Source organism: Crocodylus siamensis, chromosome 15 (assembly GCF_052110815.1).
Source record: "Crocodylus siamensis isolate JL-2025a chromosome 15, ASM5211081v1, whole genome shotgun sequence".
Taxonomy (NCBI): domain Eukaryota; kingdom Metazoa; phylum Chordata; order Crocodylia; family Crocodylidae; genus Crocodylus; species Crocodylus siamensis.
Window position 1 is genome coordinate 53,692,580 of NC_143409.1, and position 19,383 is coordinate 53,711,962.

At 57.5% G+C, this 19,383-nt stretch overlaps 2 pseudogenes across 1 annotated transcript; one reads left to right on the forward strand and one right to left on the reverse strand.

Annotated features, from left to right (window-relative positions):
* Positions 1-1,515: 1,515 nt before the first annotated feature.
* On the forward strand, positions 1,516-6,552 carry LOC149852896 (cilia- and flagella-associated protein 45-like; annotated as a pseudogene).
* Positions 6,553-9,997: 3,445 nt separating this feature from the next.
* On the reverse strand, positions 9,998-19,036 carry LOC149852897 (uncharacterized; annotated as a pseudogene). Its single transcript, XR_016439236.1, has 4 exons — positions 18,759-19,036; positions 15,688-15,814; positions 13,895-14,011; positions 9,998-12,347 (listed from the first exon to the last, which is right to left on the reverse strand). The product of XR_016439236.1 is annotated as an uncharacterized LOC149852897 (transcript).
* Between the last annotated feature and the right edge of the window lie 347 nt (positions 19,037-19,383).

The window sequence follows — 19,383 nt, forward strand, 5'->3', positions numbered from 1 at the left end:
CAGCCCGTGGTGCCCCCAGTGCCCAAGCCCCAGCTGGCACAAGGCCCCTCGAAAACCACACTCGTGGCAGGTGATGGGCTGCGAACGGCCAGAGTCCTCCCGCGGCGCCTGGGCACAGCAGCTTCTCCCGGGACCCGGGCTGCTGCTGCCCATTGCCAGGCCGAGGGGTGGGGGGCAGCCTGGCGGCTGGGCGCTGGGGAGGGGGCGGCAGGGGGGCTTCTGCTGAACATCTCTCCTCCCCCCCAGCTCCCCCAGGTGCACGAAGCAGGAGCACCTCGGGGGCAGGTGCTTCCACCGCCGCCCACCGGCCAGCCCAAAGCCAAGGGGAAGGTGGCCTGGGTGCGGGCCCCAATGCAGCCCCTGCCCCAATTAGGGCATCACACCAGGACGATGCCAGTGCTCAAGCCCAGGGGGAAGGTGAGTGGCTGGCAGAGCCATGCCCTGTGCCTGCTCCCGGCCCCTGTGTGCCTGTCCGGACCCAGAAGGAGCCCAGAGGAGACCCCGTGCTTCCTTTCTTGCAGAACCTGCAGCAGTCGCGGCCTGCCTACCTCGCCACGATGCCACATGGGGCTCATGATTTGTCTCCGCCCGTTGACCAGCCCTATAAGCCAAAGACCACCCTAATTATCACGAAGGACTATGTCCGCACACTAGTGTAAGGTGCTTGGAAGAGCTGTTGGGGGCCCTGTGGTCTGCAGCGGCCCCGCAGAAGGGCTGTGGTGCCACGCGAGCCCGTACCGCTTCCATTGACCTCCTGCGGGGGACTAAGCAGCCCTGAAATGCCTGGGTGGGATTGGAGAGGAGCTGAGGTGTGGGGAAGTAGCTCCTGTGGCAGGGCAGGAGCAGCACAAACCCTCAGACATGAGCTGTGGGCCCTCCTCATTGATTTAAAACGAGAGGTGTCTCCACATTGATCCCACCGCATGTGGGGCTGGACCAGGGAGAGGAGGGGAAGGACCCCCTGGGCCTGACCGGTTTGGGACAGAATCAGATGCTGCTTGGACACCGCAGGCCCCGGGAGAGGCCAAGGCGGGGGGTAGGGTTGGGCCAGGGCCCCTGCTGCAGCTGCTACGTACAGCACCGGGCACGGCTGTGTGATGTCACACCCACGTCATTCCATCGCCGTGCAGATGGGGGAGGTGGAGCAGGGAATAAAGACTGGCACATTTAGCATTTATTATTATTATCTAATATATTAGGATGATTCTATTAACCCGGTTCAGGGAAGGGAGACTCCATGCCCTGACACCGACTCTCCCGTGCCCTCTTGCCCCTCCCCAGCCTTCCTAGAGAGAGACCGCCCCAGCAGACGCTCATCCTGAGCAGGGCAGAGTATGAGTGCATTAAGGCCCAGTGCGTCATGGAGGATCGCCAGACAAGGCAGCAGCCTACCAAGCCAAGAGGGACGCCACAATGGTAGTCGCCTCTTCTTGCTTCCCCCTGTGCTGGGTGGTTTCGAGGTATGGTCCCTGGTGCTGTGGGTTGGGGTGGGCATCTGCCAGGACTGACCATGTGGGCAGGGGACCAGCTCCCCACCTGCCAGGGGCTGCTAGCAGCCTGCTTCTCCCCGCCAGGCGGCTGTGGCCCAGCACAAAAAGGCCATGAAAGAGGGGATTCTTCTCAAGCAGAAGGTAGAGAAGAGCGACCTGGAGAAGGAGGCCGAGGAGCGAGGCAACTACCTGCTGCAGCGGGCCGACAGGATGCGTCTGGAGCAGGAAGATGAGATCGAGGATATGGAGAAGGTGGGCCGCGGGCGCAGGCTCTCCGGCTCCTCTCTCCCCTGCCCCTCTCCCCCTGCTGCCCCGTTGCCCCCAGGCTCCGAGTGCTCTCCCCCGAAAGGCAGAGCCGTGCTGCATCTCCTTCCCTGGGGCCTGCCCCTGAGCCCTGCGCTCCCTTCTGTGCTCATGGGAGCTGTGCAAACACCCAGAGACAGGCAGGGGACTCCCCCAAGGGCACACACACAGTCAGTGGCAGAGCCAGGAATAGGGCTAAGCCCTGCCTCCCACTGGAGCCCCCACAGCCCTGGGTCTCTTCCCCGCTCTGTGCCCCACCTCTGGGTCCCTCTCCCAGCCTGGTGCTCTGCCCTGCAGATGATTGAGGATGCCAGGTGCCATGCCATCCCGGATGCCCAGACGATGGAGAAGCAGCAGATGGAGAAGGAGCTGAAAGAGGAGGAGCTGAGCCTAGATCAGAATATGGAAGTGGAGCGCCAGAAAGTCGTCCGGATGCAGGAAGAGCTGGAGGAGAAGAGGAAGCAGGAGCTGATCCAGTGAGCCGGAAGTCCCTGCCCCAGCACAACCAGGCAGAGGCTGCTTCAAACGTGGGCACTTCGCACATGCAGGACCTCACGTGGAGGCTGTGGGAGGCCAGTAGGGCGCTCCTGCATTGAGCTGCCCACCTCCCTGCGCCCGACCCCCTGCCAGGCTCCGAATGCCTCCCTGGGGGCGACTGAAGCTCGGCCGACCCCTCTCCCGGAGCACACTCGCTAGTCCGGGGGTAACGTCGCCCCCACCACCCCGAGAAAGGACTCTCTCGGCCCTGCGTCCTCGGGGAAACACAGGCCTAATAGTCCGACGGGTACTCGACCCGGTACAGGCACTTGGGGCTCTTCCCCAGATCGATTGGGCAAAAAGTAAAGTTTCCCTTAGTCCACAGACCTAAGGGGTCTCTTAGGCGTAATTTAGACCCACCCCTCAATAAGTCTCCCACACCAGTCACAAAGGAGAACTTTATTGATTACCAGGGGTAGGGGAAACTAGGGTACAGGGTTGAGCAATATCTTAGAAATCCTAAAGAGCAAACAGCTTGGCTGAGGTAGCCTTTTGATCATGCATCTGTGTTACTGCCAGCTAGATATCTAATGCGATTGAGTAGCTTACTCACAAGCATCTTCCAGAGCTCTCCCGTTTCCCCTCTGGAGTCTGGGGGTGAGAGAGAGAGCTCGGTCCCGATGGCAAGGCCCCTCTGTCTCCCCTGCTCGGCTGCTGCTTCACCTCATGGCCGAAGAGAGAAGAGCGAGCCTCCTCCGCCTCCCCAAACCTATATAGCCCCTTTGACCTCACTCACCTGGGCCAGTGGAGGTCAGCCCCAGCTGGCTGTCAGCCAACCAATTTGTAATACATCACCTGTTACCAGGCAGATTCCAGCTCCCCAGGTAGAAACCCCCCACCCAGGTAACTGATGCCAGTCCCCTAGGCAGAGGGAGCAGGTTTCCCCTCCCTCAGGACTGCAGCCAGCTCAAGAGACCGGCCAGGGTGCGGTCCCCTCCGTGCTGGGCCCACCCTAATCAAATGGTTGCTGCTCAGAGATTTTAGTCACAGTGTCACAGGGCAGAGATTTTGGGGAGAAACAAGGTGGCTTTCTGCCACAGAGGCTGAGACAGGGGCGCCCCAGCCTCAGCTTGGCCGCTGGACGGCAGCCTGGGAGCAGATCTGGAGCCCAGCTGGTCTTGCAGGGGTCCTGCTGGCGAGGAGCCTGGGGCCAGCGGGCAGCATGTGCGACCGTTCTTGTGTTTCACTCAGGGGGAGGCGCCAGATTGAGAAGCAAATAGCAGAGAAGGAGAAGGAGAGGGCCATACAGGCCGAGGTGCAGGACCTGGAGGCCCAGCAGATACGGGACCACCTGCAGAAGCTTCACCTTGAAGAGCTGCAGGTAAGGATGGCACAGGCACGGGAGGGAAGGGGCTCATCCTGGCCATCCCCAGCAGTGCAGATCTGGGCTCGCCCCACGTGCCACACACAGCTGCACTGACCCGGCTGCCCGAGGGCAGGGTCACATCCCCAGTGCCCCTGGGTGCCACGCAGCAAGGCTGCCACGCTGGGTGTGGCAGGCTCAAGTTGGGCTTGGCACTATCCAGCTGCGGGAAGTTGCCGAGGACGAAATGACAGAAGTGGATGCGTGCTGGGGCGTCCCCCTGGCATCTCTCTCAGTCCCTCCACTTGGACCTTCCTCAGGACTTGGAGAAGAACGGCTGAAAGAAAGGGAAGCCCACGTGGAGGATTTCTGCATCAACCAACAAATGCTGAAGCACAAGGAGCAGCAGCTGGAGCAGGAGAGGCTGGCTGACCAGCGCATCCTGGACCACCAGAAACAGAAAATGGTACGGGTCCAGGGCCAGGGGCCTGCGGAGCCCGAGCGGGGCTGGAACGACCCGCTCTGGTCTCAGCATGGCTGGGCCTCGGGGAGAGCACTAGAGAGTCCCGTGCGCCAATGGGTGCAGGCAGCATGGTTGTGTGGGGCTGAAGGGCACACGTGTGCACCTGCCACTGCCTGTGTGAGAATGCTGCACACATATCAGTGACCCAGCACACACACATGTGACGCTATGACGGGTCTGCCCATGTGTGCCAGTGCATGGTGGGGGGTCAGTGGCCCAGGGCGGCCCTGTGGCTCATGGATCTGGGGCTGTGCCGTGGCAGGTGTGGGAAGTGGATTTCGAGGTGCGGCAGGAAAAAGCCTGGCACGAGAAAGAGCTGGAGACGGCCCACCTGAGAGCCCTGCAAGAAAGGGCCCAGGACCTCCAGGCTGAGAAGGTAACACATGCGGCTGCCCCTGCCCTGGCTCCTTCCTGGTCCATTCGGCAGCCAGGTTCCCAGCAGGGCAGGAGGGCATCACCCCCACGCACCATGGGGGAGGAGTGGGGGGTGCTTCCCCCTGGGACTGCGGCGGGGCAGCCCGAGGCCCTGGCTGGAGCCCCTGGCAGAGCAGGATGCAGGGGGGCGTGCGGCAGCCTGGGCTCAGGGGAGAGGACATTAGCTCTCCGAGGCGGCAGGCGAGGCTCCGCAGCTTGCCTGGGTCCGTCCAGCTTTGCCGTGGCAGCCAGCACCGCACGTGGAGCAGGAGGGGAGGAGAGCGCAGCAGGGGAGAGGAGCCAGGAAAGGCAGCTCGAGGGCCAGGGCTAGCTCCCCAGGGGAGCGGGGCCAGCGCCTCCGTCTGGCTCCTTGCTGCCTGGGCCATGCAGTCAGGGCTTCCCTCCCGGCAGGACATGGTCCGGGCCAAGCGGCACCAAGGAGCGAGAGTGGCGGCAAAGGGAGAAGGAGGCTGTGCTGAAAAAGTTGAAGACCCAGGTGGGGCTGCAGCAGAGCCGCCTGGACCAGATGGCCCGCAAGGAGCACGTTCAGATGATGCAAACCAAGCGGGACCGCAGCTATTATGATCAGGTGCTCAGGTAGGACAAGGAGTGGCCCAGCCCGGGGCAGCAATGGGGTGCAGGCGCTGGAGAGCGTGCCTGTGAGGCACTGGGCTGGGCCACATCAGGCCTGCCCTGTGCATCTCTGGCTGAGCCGGGGGGCACGAGCTGCAGTGGAGACGACCCAGCTCGGGCAGACGTCGGACCCCGTGTCTGCGGGCGGGGGACAGAGCAGTCCCTGGCAGGAAGGTCACGGCCCTGCCAGTCGGCTGTGGGGGGACGGGCACTGCCCGTGCATGGGGCTGGGCTGGCCCCTGTCACGGGCGCTGGCGTCTCCCCCAGGGACCAGCGGGAGCAGGCCCAGAAGGAGCAGAAGCAGCAGGAGAGGGCGGCCAAGCGAGTGGCACACGGGAAAGCGGCTGCGGCGCCAGATGCAGGAGCGCCAGGAGCAGCTGGTGCAGGCGCGGGCCGTCTGCTTTGAGGATGGGAAGCGCCTGCAAAAGGAGATGCAGAAGCACGCCGATTGCATTGCCCAGCTGAAGAGAACGAGGATGGAGGAGCTCTGGTGAGGGTGGGGTCGCGTGGGGGTGAACCGTGGGTGCTGGTCACAACTCGTGCTGGCTCTTGCTGCCCGCCCCTTCACCATGTCTTGGGGCAGGCCAAGCCCCTGGCGCTCGCTGGGTGGTGCAGGAGCAGGCTGGGGCGCAAGCCGCTGGCTGAGGACAGGGCAGCTGCAGCAGGGCCGGCCACGGCAGTGTTAGAAATGCACAGTAAATGGAGTATTGTTAGAATATGATTAGAAATGGAGTGTTGTTAGAACTGCACATCTCGTACCTGATAAGAAAAGGACACCGCCAAGGACTTTTTTCCTCCTTGGCCTTTCTTATGCTAAATCACTCTCTACTCCTACTGGTCTTTCTCATGCAGATTACAGAAGCTGGAATTCAACTGACTGGGTCCTTGAAAGTGGGGGGGGGGGGGATTTCAACTCTTGGTGACCTAGAGAACTTTCTGAGCGTGCGCAATTAGCTGATGCATATTTGCCTATCCGTCCCGCATACTTAAGTAGTTAATTATAATATACATGCGATGGATGAAGTGACGTGATCACATATATGTTTGTATGAACCGGAAATGAGTTGTAAGAGTTCCTGTTTCTGCACACGTGCCCAGGAGGGGGAGCAAAGCCAGAGCAGAGTCTCTCCACCTGGGCTCAGCCACTACTTGTCACTGGTCAGCCCTGCTCCTGGGGGGCTGCGGTGCCAGATGTGTTGCTGGGCCCCTCAGGGCTGGCTCCTGGGCCCTGGCACAGCTGGAGACCCCATGGCAGGTGGCCCCATGCAGTGTCCTGTGCCGTGGCAGTGGTCTGGGATCTTACTGTTTTTTTTCCCGTTCCCAGAGCCACCGGTCTGCCCGAGAGGTAGCGCATGGGGGTGGAGTACAAGGCCTTGAAGCCAGGCCCCAAGCGCTGAGGGTGTCCACTCACTGCCAAGCCTGCCCCAGGGGCTTCAGGGGGTCGCATGTGGCCTCCCCCCAGCGAAGACTGTAAATACTTCTAGGTTTAGACATAGTAAATAAAGCTGTTAGTGGAGCTGGCCGTGTCCGTTGCAGTTACTCACCTGAGCCAGTCCGGCCGGCTGAACATATCCAGCTGGGACCCCTGCAGCTCAGCCCCGCGCCGTGGGCCCTGCGGGATGGGGTGTGGGGTCTTGGCCTCTCGTGCTCCACAGGGGTAGGGGTGACAAAAGCAGACGGCTTGCCTCTCCCTGGCCGTGCACGGTCCTGTGTCCTGGCTCCACCAGAGCCCTGGGTGCCTGCTGGGCAAGGCCTGGGGGGTTGTTTCCCACGCCGCGGGCCAGAGCTGTGCTCTAGTGCAGAGCTGAGCCCTTTTGGGGCCCGGGCACTGAGCCCTGGGGCCTGATTGCCAGGGAGGGGCACAGGCTGGGCCCTTGCTCCCGGCCGGGAACCGCGATCTCCTTGCCCCACTCACCCGCAGTGGGGAGCACCCAGCCCAGCATGTAAAAGCAGCCCCTAGCACGGGTGCCCTGGCTGGCGCCAGCCCTCTCTGCTTGCACGCGCGCTCCAGCCCCAGCTGCACCAGCACAGGCTGTGGGGTCAGGGCTGTGCGGGGCACTGCCCCCCCCAGCTCCTGCTGTGATGCAGGTTTGCTCCCCGCATGACATCCCACCCTCTAGCTAACAAGCCTGTCAGTAGTTAGGTTGGGAGCACAGCAACAAAGAGGATCTTTTGTTTTAATGAGCAACATGATCTGGACAACTCTTTTGGAAGCAGCGGGCTGAGACTAGTCAGGGAGACACCAAGGTCCTGGAGGGGAGAGGAGCCAGGTGTCCAAGGAGAGTGGTCGCTCCTTAAGGAGACAATCCTCCAAGCCCAAAGGGAGGTAATCCCAACACGGATCAAAGTGGGCAAGAGGGCGCAAAAGCCACCATCACTCACCAAAAGCATCTGGGAACGTCTCCTCGGTAAAAGGGAGGCACACACCCGATGGCAGGGAGGGGCCATCACCACGAAGGACTATACCTTGGTTGCTTGGGGCTGAAGGGGGGCGGTCAGGAAGGCCAAGGCAGAGATGGGACTGGGACTAGCGACCCAGATGAAGGACAAGAAGAAGTCCTTTTTTAAATACAAAGGGGGGAAAAAGAAGGTACCGGGTAACATGGGGCCTCTCTAGGACACGCTAGGGAATCTGGTCATCACACCAAACGACAAGGCTAACATATTTAACACTTTCTTTGTGTCCATTTTTCTGAGCAGGGACAGGGTCACCCTCCCACTGGGACCCCCTCAAGCCCCAGGGGAGGCGCACCCAGGCCTCAGGTCAGAGAGGACCTAGTCAGGGAACTTCTGGAGGGATGGGACGTCTTTAAATCTGCTGGTCTGGATGATCTCCACCCCTGAGTGCTGAGGGAATTACCTGGGGTCATTGCAGGATCCCGGCACGGCTGTACAAGCACTTGTGGTGCTCTGGTGCGGTGCCAGAGGACTGGAAGAGGGCCAATGTGGTTCCCATCTTCAAAAAAGGAAGGAAGGAGGACCCGGGGAACTATAGGCCAGTCAGTTTTACCTTGATCCCGGGTAAGCTTTTTGAGAGAGTTATCCTGGTGCAGCAGGGAGATTATGCTTAGGGACAACCAACACAGGTTCATTAGAGGCAGGTCCTGTCAGACCAACCTGGTGGCCTTCTACGACCAGGTCACCAGATCCTTAGATGCAGGGGTAGCAGTGGACAGAGTCTTTCTGGACTTCAGGAAGGCCTTTGACATGGTCTCTCACTCTTTTCTCACAAAAAAAACTAGGTGACTGTGGTGTCAACATGTATACAGTCAGATGGGTCACTAGTTGGCTGGAGGACCACACCCAGAGAGTGGTGGTGGATGGGTCTTTTTTGACCTGGAGGGACGTGGGCAGTGGGGTCCCCCAGGGCTCGGTCCTCAGGCCCACACTGTTCAACATCTCCATCAGTGACTTGGACAAGGGGGTAAATAGCACCCTGTTCAAATTTGCTGATGACACTAAGGTGTGGGGGGATGTGGGCATGCTAGAAGGAAGGAATAGGCTGCAATCAGGCCTAGACAGGTTATAGGGCTGGGCAGATGAGAACAAGATGGGATTCAATGCTGACAAGTGCAAGGTGCTGCACCTGGAGAGGAAGAACCAGCACCATACCTGCAAGCTGGGGAACTCCCTTCTCGTCAGTGCAGAGGCAGAAAAGGATCTTGGAGTCATCACTGATGCCAAGATGAACATGGGCCGGCAGTGTGGGGACGTGGTCAGGAAGGCCAACCGCACCTTGTCGTGCATCCACAGATGCATCTCAGGCAGGTCCAAGGAGGTGATCCTCCCCCTCTATGTGGCACTGGTCAGGCCGCAGCTGGAGTACTGCAGGTTTTTAGCTACAGCCACAGTCTGCAGGGCTGCAAAAGAGGGGCTATGTGACCAGGCAGGGCTGACAGCAGCAGAAGAAAAGATGAGTTGACTGGTAGAAGATCAAGACCTGTGAAGAGATGCATTACTAGGAATGGCTGACAGGCAGCAGAACTGTAGAAGGAAGTATGGGTTAATCTGTGGAAGATCAAGACCACTGGAAAGGAGGGAAGGGCGTCCACACGTGAGGATGGAGAGATTAGCTGGAATCAAAGATGGGATCCCTCATGGCTGCCTGAATAGAAATGTTTCCATTTCTCCCCTGCCCTTGGTGGGAGCATGGGTAAAAGGAGGTGTGTGTCTGCCCCACTGCCCCCTCCCCTCCATATCAACCCCTGCTGGAGACTCCTTACCAGGCAGCACCAAAGTAATGGAAGGCAGGAGAGTGCCATTTGGACAGCACCTGATCTCATCGTGCCCATGGAGATGCTGCACCATGCTCTTCACTGTAACAATCCCATGCCATTTGGTTAGGTTGCCTGAGCTGTGGGCCACACGTCCTCCCAAGATGCACAGCCCTATCTTGTATAGATGCAGCTCCTTTGCCTACCATACATCAGCAATCGCTGTGCAGTCCTAGGGGTCCAGGGGCACAATACAGGGCCAGATGGCGACCCCTGCAAGGAGACAGTGCAGTGGTCAGACCCCCATGGGGGAGCAGGGTAAGGGAGGAGCAGAGGGATCCCACACTGGGAGCGGTGCCTCAGCACATAGGAAACAGCACGCAATTTTCTCCAGTTAAAGGGAAACTAGACACTCTGGTAATATACCAGGGGCCTGGTGCTGTGGTATTCACTTGTAGATTGAAACAGAAACAAATATAACCAGTGGAATATGTACTAGATTTTATATATATAATCATAGCAACAATTTGCTAGATTTTTTATTTTTATATATATATAAAAATGGGGGGGGTTAAAGAAAAAAATAAGAGACAAGGCAAAAAAGAGCCAAAACACCCCAAAGCTAATGTTTTGTTAGTCCCATAGTCATTACCAATAACTAGCAATCTAATCCAGATGAATAAACACAAGGTATTTCCTTCCTGAGCATCTTGACTGCACCTTCACCATAAAGATCCCATGCCTGAGGGTGAGGTTGCCCAAGCTGGGGGCCACACGTCCTCCCATGACACAGCCCTATCTTGTATGGATGCAGCTTCTTTGCATACCACACATCAGCAATCACACACGCATGCACACAGAGACACATGCATAGAGGCTTTGGTCATGCTAGGCTGCAGTTATGCATGGTTAAACTGTAGTTAAGGCACCACAAAGGACCTTACAAGCAGCAGGTTCCACAGACCGCTGGACAACATGATGACCTAGCAAGCTAAAATGCTGAGATCAGTGGAGTACCAGGCACCTGCTACCCATTACATATATTACATGAGCCACTGCTGAATCGTGCAATATACGTGCCCCAGTAACACATGCAAAGTAATAGTCATGTAATGAACGAGTGAATCGTACAATAAATGTAGACTGCCCACGTGTACAAAGGAATTGTCATGCAATGAACTGATGAACTGGGCAATAAATGTAACTTGTACCAAATAGTGATAACACAATGAACTACGCAATCGCACAATAAATGTAGCCTCACCACACATGCAAAATAATGTTCACGCAATGAGCAGGTGAATCACGCAATAAATTTAACCCAGTCAAACATGCAAAGTAATTGTCAGGCAATAAACAAATGAATCATGCAATAAATGTACACTGGCCATGCAAACAAAATAAGCGGAGTTGGGCATAGGTTTTTTTTGAAGTTGCTTTTATTTTTTGAGTCACAGATGAATACACCCCCACTCCCTTATCTTTAAAATGGGTTGGCATTGCTTTTAAAGGCAGTGTGCTTGTGGTCAGCCAGGCTGAAGGAGCGAGTGAGCCAATTCCCACAGTTAAGAGCACTAATACGGCCTCTCTCCCATGTGGATGTGCTGGTATCAAACCAGATTGGAGGACTGGGTGAAGTTCTTCCCACACACAAGGCATCGATATGGCTTCTCCTCTCTGTGGATGCATTGGTGCTGGGCCAGGTGGGATGAAACAGTGAAGGTCTTCCCACACTCAGCAATGATGTGGTCACTCCCCTGTGTGCAAACACCATTGTGTGGCCAGGCTGAAGGACTGGGAGGAGGTATTTTCACACTCAGCACTTCTCCTGTGAGGGGATACATTGGTGACAGGCCAGGGGGGATGAGCTAGTAAAGTTCTTCCCATACACAGAGCACTGATGTGGCTTCTCCCATGTGGATACGTCCATGTATTGCCAGAGTGGAGGAGTGGATGAAGCTCTTCCCACACAGAGCACTAATATGGCTTCTACCCGGTGTGGAAATATTGGTGCTGGACCAGGTAGGATGAACTGGTGAAGCTCTTCCCACAGACAGGGCACTGATGTGGCTTCTCCCCTGTGTGGATGTGTTGCTGCTGGGATAGGTTGGACAAACTGGTGAAGCTTTTCCCACACTGAAAGCATTGATATGGCTTCTCCCTGGTGTAGATGTGTTGATGTTGGTGCTGGGCCAGGTGGGAGGACTGGGTGAAGCTCTTCCCACACACACAGCACTGATATGGCTTCTCCCCTGCATGGATGCACTGGTGCTGGGCCAGGTAGGATGAACTCTTGAATCTCTTCCCACATTCAGGGCACTGATATGGCTTCTCCTCAGTATGGATGTGTTGGTGTCACGTCAGATGGGAGGAACAGTTGAAGCTCTTCCCATACTCAGAGCACTGATATGGCTTCTCCCTGGTACGGATGTGCTAGTGCACAGCCAGGTGGGAGGAACGGGTGAAGCTCTTCCTACATTCAGCACACCAACATGGCAGAGCCCTGTGTGAGGGACAGCAAAAGGTGTTCCAGCACTCAGGGCAGAGGTGGGCGTTGCACTTGGGTTTGGTGGGCACCTCCTGGTTTTCTTTCAGTCCCTCCCCACTGGCTTGGTTCAGATGCAGGGTCTCTTTCCAGTGGAACTTTGCCATATGGCGCTTTGTCTCCACAAATCCTTCCCTGGGCCCAGGGCTCTCTCTGGACTCTCTCCTTTCTCCACTCTCATGCCCAAGGGAAGATAGCACCAGCTTCCCTGCTACCTTCTCCCTCTGCTTTTGGGGTCTCCCCTGGCTCTGGAGCCATTGGTCTTCCTCAGGTCTCAGGGACTCCATCTCAACCACACCCCTGGGGGAAGTCCAGGGTGGCTCCAGGTTTGCAGGCCCTTCTTCCAGACTCAGCTTCTCAAATCTGCTCAGCAGCCAGGCACCTTCTGCATGGGGAAGAGAAACTCCAGCTTAATCCCTGCCCTGCTGGCACAGGCCAAACATGGCTATTTCCTCTGCTGTGATGGGCCTGTGAGCATGACTGCACCTAGTCTTCTGAAGAGAACAAGGTCTTCCTGCCAAACTACAAGTGCTGGGGGTGAAGGAGAGGCACGTCTCTGTACTGAGCTAATGTTCCCTGCTCGGTGAAGGTCAGAACCAGATGCTCAGGATTTAGGGTGCAGCTGTCAACCCCATCTCCTCAGACCCTGGAGGGAGAAACCCACGTGGGACATGTGTTGGGACAGGACCTAAATGGCTTCCTGCTCTAACGGGCCCAGGAGACTAGAAGCAGAATCAGCAGAAAGGAAGGAGTCGTCTCTCTAGGGGCGGCTCCATCCCACAGCAACAACAGGTCCAGGGGGAGATGATGCTGAGGCCTCCCCTTGGCTCCGTCGCCATGTTCTGGAAGCCAAAGTGCATTGGTGTGACTGCTCTCCAGCACTCGCCTGTGATCTCTGCCAGTCCTGAGAGCAGCATCATGTACCAAGGAGGACAGTGTTGTGGTGGATTTTTGGGATGCACCAGAAGCCAGAGGGGTGTGGGGAGAATGGGCTTACACTAGCCCAGCTGCTTCTCCTTGGTACAAGAAGCCCATATGGTTCATCCCTCCTGCCTTCATAACCTGCTTTGGGAGGGGAAGACTCGTTGCTGTGGGTCTGTTTCTTGCGAGGAACAGGGCTGTGCCTCCTTCCTACATCCAGGGAAAGGTCTGGAGCAGACCTACGTGGCTTTCCTCTGCTGAGGAGGCCCAGGTGGCCTGCATGTCACCAGAATCTGCCCTAGGACAAAGGCCTGGGCATGAACCTGCACATGCACTCCCTGAGTCCCAAGCTCTGTTACATTCACATCCTAAAGACAAAACACAAAGGCATGAGCCATGGGGGGATCCACTTCCCCCTGCAACATGAAAGCTTGTGAATCCCTCCTACTTTGTGGAGCCTTTCAGTGCAGCCCAAGACCAGGATTCAACCCTTCCTCGGTTCCAGCTCAACCTGTCCAGGAGAGATCAGGCAGAGCCCCAAGCCTCTCTTTTGTGCTACAACAATAGCTGCACAGAGCTTTGTCCCACCATGTGGATTCCCATGGGGGACTACAAATCCCAGCATGCCTTGGGAGAGGGTGAAACAGAGGCATGGCTACCTTGGGCTGAGGAATCAACTCTTGCTAATTCTTCTGTCTAAAGGAAGAGGGAAATTTAGGACCATGATATCCCAGGGAAACTAGGCCTGTGCCTGAACATCAAAACAATATACGTGGATGTCCCCTAGCAGCTGTAGTTAGGGGGAGGAGAAGGGAAAGGCCGCTCGTCTCCACACCGCGGAGTTTTAGCGCGTGGGCACAGCACCTCCCTGGACACAACACTGCATAAACTCTTCAAGGTCAGAAACCAGGAAGGGCGGCGCCGGGCCAGTCTGCGGGGTCCAGGCCCTGTCACTGTGGGCATGGAGCATTTCTGAGAGGGGACTTGGGGGTGGGACCAGGCACAACTCACGTGGCAGTAGGCCCTCCAAATTCGAGATGTCCCCACGGTCCTCATCGTCACAGACCCAGAGCTCCTTCTGGCCTCGTGAAATGCGGCCAATTAAGTCAGGTGCGGGACCGCAATAGCCTGGTAGTGGTTAAAAAGCATTCATGACTGCATACTGGAGGCCAAATAACCAACTGGGATTTGGGGAATGGATCCAACGAACTCAAGGAGTCTAGTGGGGCCTTGAAGGACAAGGGAGGGTGGACATTCAGGATGCAAGAGAAGATGGCCCCTGTCACCCAGGTGCTGGGGGATGGTCACAGGAAACATAGTACTGTGCCCACCACTTGGAGGTATAAAATGGGTGCGAGACTGGCAGAACTCCCACAGACGTGGGGTGGAGATGCAGTGATGTGTGATGTGCTAAAGAGCAGAAAGATGAAGCTTTCACTATTTAAAAAGCACCAAAATGAAGAGACGCTGAGCACACTGGTGGCTGGCTAGCATGCGTCTCATCAGTGTCATTCCAGGCAAAGGAATGGAAGTGAGTTTCTTCTCCGGGAACGTTTAGAGCGAGGCCTGGCAGCAGCAAACAGAGTCCGGGACAGATGGCTGATCACATATGACACGTTTTTTCTGGGAGGCAGGGTCATTTCTCAACAGGGTAGAGGAAGCGAAGATTTTATTTTACAACTGCCATGGCAACAAAAGCAATCGTGCCACCCAGGGGGACAATAGTCCCCGAAAGGGAGAGGAGCAGACAAGCTGGGAAATCCTGCAGGGTTTCACACAAGTCCTGGGAGTCCTGGACACAGACAACAGAAGGAGACACCTTTCGGAGCAGGTGAAAGCCCATGATGTTGGGATAGTCGACATGCTCTTTGCTGAGCAACTAAAAGGCTTGGAGCCCTTCCCTAAGGAAGTCCTTCAGGGGAACTGGTGGGAAAAGAAAGCACTACAAAATCAAAATGACCTGGTAGAAGGTAAGTCCCTCAGCCTGCCAACAAGCCAGAAAACCTGTATGAGAGACCCTCTGGAAACAACTCATTTTCAGCAAACCTGAACTGAGCCCACTGACTTTTATCACTGTGACGGGTGTCTGACATGCAGAGGGACGTCGGGAAGAGGAAACAACAACTTCCATGAAGCCAGAGTGACCATAGGAGCCAGTGTCCAAGCAAACACAGCCAAGCCAGAGCCTGCGGCCCATGGAGATGAACAGCCCAGGAAGGAACGAGGGCAGAAGCTTGCACGGGCCCAGAAATAGAAGTTCCTGGATTGCATCGCGTGTGCACGGATCACTAGAGATGGAGTAAAGTACATATTAGTCCCATGGGTCATAGCAGCACAGGCTGAGAAGACTTTCATTAAGCTGGGTCATAACCGAAGGAGGAGAACGGGATTTCAGACAGCACGGACTGAGCATACTCAGTGTTCGATGTGTGGGGCAGGACAGGGAAGAAATCAGAGCCGTTCCCCGAGGAACAGCTGGCAGTGAATTTTTCTGCCCAGTGAATTGGAGATGGCACGACCGTGCTGAGAGGGGAAAGGGAGATGCACTCGCCAAGACAAGGCTGGATGTGGAAGCACCGGGGGTTACAAGAACGGGGAGGACTCCGGTGAAGGAGGCCAGATCAAATGAAGCCAGAGATTTTGGTGTTAAACACGAGACGCGTGATCACTCAAGGAGCTGTGGGGAGGACGTGGATTTCATCCCTGGGGAGAAGTCCATGAGGACGAGAGTGCTGAGAAGCAGGGAGAAGACAATAAATGTCAGTGCTGACGTGACTGCAGGGAATAGAAGAAAACAGCATTACCCAGGGAAACGAGGGCTCGCCAGTTCCTCAGCATCTGGGCCCGGTAAAGCCCCTTCTGTGCCTCTTCCAGCAGCTCCCAGTCCTCCCGCATGAAATACACGGCCACGGCCTCAAAGGCCTCCCGGAGCTGCAGGCACAAGCGTTACCCCATTAGTGTCACCCAGTTCAGTTTCCTCCAGCCCCCTCCAGATTCCCTCTGCGCGACACCGCTCCGCAGGCTGGGCCATGACTCCCAGGGGTGCAAAATGCCCCTTCCTGCATTGACAGGGGATGCGGGTGCAGCAGTGGACATAGGGGTCCGTGCATCTGCCCTGGCCCAGCTCATCTCATTCTACATGCTTGGCCCTTCGAGGCGGCACCTTTAGAGCAAAAGGTTCCCCGACCGCAGCCCGGCCTTCCCATGCCCTGCCCCTGCCTATCAGCACTAGTGATGGCCGCCGGCTGGGTGTGGTTGCAGCCCATGTCACCACTGACTTGTCACTGCTCCCACATGGAGCTCCTCATCCTCCACCTGCCCCAGCCAAACCCACTCAGCCAGGGCCTCCGCCTCGTCCCAGGTTTCCACCCTGTGCCCCGACGCCCAGCTCCACATCTCCCGGGGCAGGACGGCCAGGGCCAACTCCAGCACCACCAGCTCCACCGCCTGCTCCTGGCCGCGGCCTTGGCAGAGCTCCCACAGACGGATGCAGACCTGCCGCAGGCCCTCGGCTCCCGGTAGCGCAGCCCTGGATGTGCCGGCTCCAGGTCCATGGTGTGGGGAGCTCGTGCCCCGGTGCCGGCGGTGGGGCCTGTGGGGGCCCCCTGGGCACAGTGGGGCTGCTCGGCCCGCTTCACCTCCTGCCCCCGCATCTCCCTGTACTGGACCAGCTCCTGCTCATGCCCCTGCTCCACTTCCTGCTGTAAATGTTTTATTTTATTTCTATATAACTGCTGCATGGCAGCCTCACATTTATGTGACCCTGTAGTTTTGGCTTTTAAGTTAATCAAAATGAAAGCTTTATAGTTTCCCACGGTTGTATTAAGCTGTGCATGTGTATTCTGTAAGTTTCATTTCTTATCTGTAAGTGTCATTTCTGCAGAAATGAAACTTATGTAAGAAATCTATCTATCAACAGCTATGTAAAAGAAACTATCCTATCCCTGTATGTTTAGCTTATATCATAGCTAGTGTCAGAGAGGCAGTCCAACCAACATCTATAAAAAGGGCAAAGAGGCAGGAAGTAGCAGAGACGACGACTGGACAACCCTTCAGGATTGATCACCCTGTAGCCGGTCCTCAGCTCCCCGCCTGGGCGTATCCCAGCGAAAACCAAGGCCTCGAAAATCCGACAATCGACAGCGATTCACTGCGTTACAGTTTTGTCATCCACCATCCTGTTCATGAGCTGTTGACCAGCTCTAGGACTAACTAGTGAGTAGCCACACCTATCCCTCAGGGGGTAGAAAGCAAGGGCTCGCTAGTGAACCCTGTGGGCCAACAGACCCCCTTCGTATCCGGCAAACTGTAACTGAAGAAACATCGGAGACTCCACCTCTTAACTGCCTCTCTTCATAGTTTAGACGACATATCTGCACTTTCTATACTTGTATTTACCGCAGCTTCGTTCCAGCCGGTCTCCCCTCTTATTCGTAACAGGCTGAGGCCAGGTGAGTGAATAAAACAAATTTTTACTTTACCTTATATTTACTCCGTAATAACTTCTACTACTAACACCCTGTCTCAATGAGCTGTTGACCAGTTCTGGGACTTAAGGAGTTGGCAGCCTCACCTAGCCCATCGGGTTAGAACGCAAGGGCTTACTCCAGAACCCCGTGAACCAACAGACATCCTACAAAATTATTACAGGAAACTAACAACTTACTCTAAGTCGCCTACTTACGCCAACTTGGCGAACCTCGAAGGCGGTCATAAAGCTACCTCCAATCCCGCCCCACAAGCCGCGCGCTCGCCTGCTCCGTAAAGCCCGTGGCTCCCCAAGCGGTGCCAGAACCGCTAGCCCGGCATGCCGCGACACCTGCCGGGTGACGCGCCCCCAGTCCCTGGCCTGGGCCACGCAAGGGACTCGTCCTGTCCCTAGCTGCCGCCCGGGGCCTGCTCCTTCATCGCCCCGGGGCTACTCCAGGCTAGCAGGGGAGGCCCGCGGGTGCCAGGGGCTCCAGCGCTGCTGTCTCCCCGCCGGGAGAGGCCTCCGCGCCGCTCTGGAGGGAAGGAGGTGGCGCGGCTCGAACAGGGGCACTGGGACCGGCACCGACCCTGTCCCAGGGTCTGCCCAGTCCTGATGACCTGGCTGCCCTCACTCCCTGCAGCCTGTTGGGGAAATAGGCCAGCTACTGTGTAGCACCCATACACCGAAGGGTGTGTTTATATATCGAGGAACACTGGCCTCCTCCTGTCTTTGGGCTTGGCCCTAGCCGCGATCCATTAGGCGGAGAACGAGGGGGTGTCGGCAAGATAATTTACTGCTCTGCAGAGGGGTGCTCAATGTCCCAAGACAAAAGAGCCTCCCCCCCACCTGAGTTTACAGTTTGATATTTATACATTAACTGTCACATAGCTGCACGTGCATTTAAGGTCTTTTGTGTGCTGTTACACAGTTGCAGGACACAGCTTTAGGCTGTGTGGAACTAGTTTTGTTATTAACCTTGTCAGCAAAAGATTTGTGGTTTTGCTTACTGTCAGCAAAAGAGGTTTTTTTAAGCTTAGGGAAAGGTCAGCAAAAGTTCAGCATTAGATCCTCTGTTCAGCAAGGGGTCATCTGCTTTTTACAGCTTATATTGTTTTTTTGACAAGCCCCCACTGCCTCCATCCCGGCCCTCCTGCCCATGCCCGCAGCACCAGCACAGCGCAGCCCTGGCCGGTCCCTTCCTCCAGCGCCCCCAGCCCGGGGGAGCCCAATGCCCGGCCAGGCCCCCCACTCCTGACCTGCAGGTCACTGTCCCCCAGCCGGGCGTGACCCTCAGTCCTGACCAGCAGTGCCTGCCCTCCCCCGCCCAGCCCTGACCCACTGCCTCCGCCCGGCAGCGCCCCTCACTCCCGCCCCACAGGCCCCCGCCCCCGCCCCAGGTGTTACCATCTCCTCCCAGGGCCGAGGCCCCCCCGCGTGGGGACGCATGGCGCTGTGTGCACGTGCGGATGCGGCTGGGCGGGGCCCCTGGAGCAGCCCCTGCCCGCCCGAGGGGGCTGCGGGGAGCGGGGGGCGGCCCCGGGCTTTCCATGCGGAAGGACCAGCCCGCGCAGCCGCCGCCCCAGTAAAGAGGGGGGAGGGGCCCGTCCCAGACTGTCAGCCGCAAGCGGCGCGAAGCTGGGGGGCGGGGGGCAGGCCCCGTTGCGCCCCACCCCGCCCGCCCCGCATGCTGCCGGGGGGGCTCGCTGTGCTGGGGGGGTGTTTTACCCCCCCCGCGGTGCACGGGACCTTGCGGGGCTTCCGGGGTCTCCGGGGCGGCGGGGTCGTGGCGCCCCGCGCTGGGGTGTCAGGTCTCCCTGCAGTGACTGGGGGTCGGGGGGGTGCCTGCCAGCCCTTCGACTCCGGCAAGGAAACGGGGGGGAGCGCCCGGTGCCGGCAGCCCCGCCTCTGCGTCAAACCGCTCGCCACGTGACTGCCCGCCCCTCCCCGGCGGTCCCGGGCCTCTCTCCGAGCGACGTCATCATGCGCAGTGACTCCGGCAAGGGCGGGGGGAGGGGGCAGGTGGTCAAAC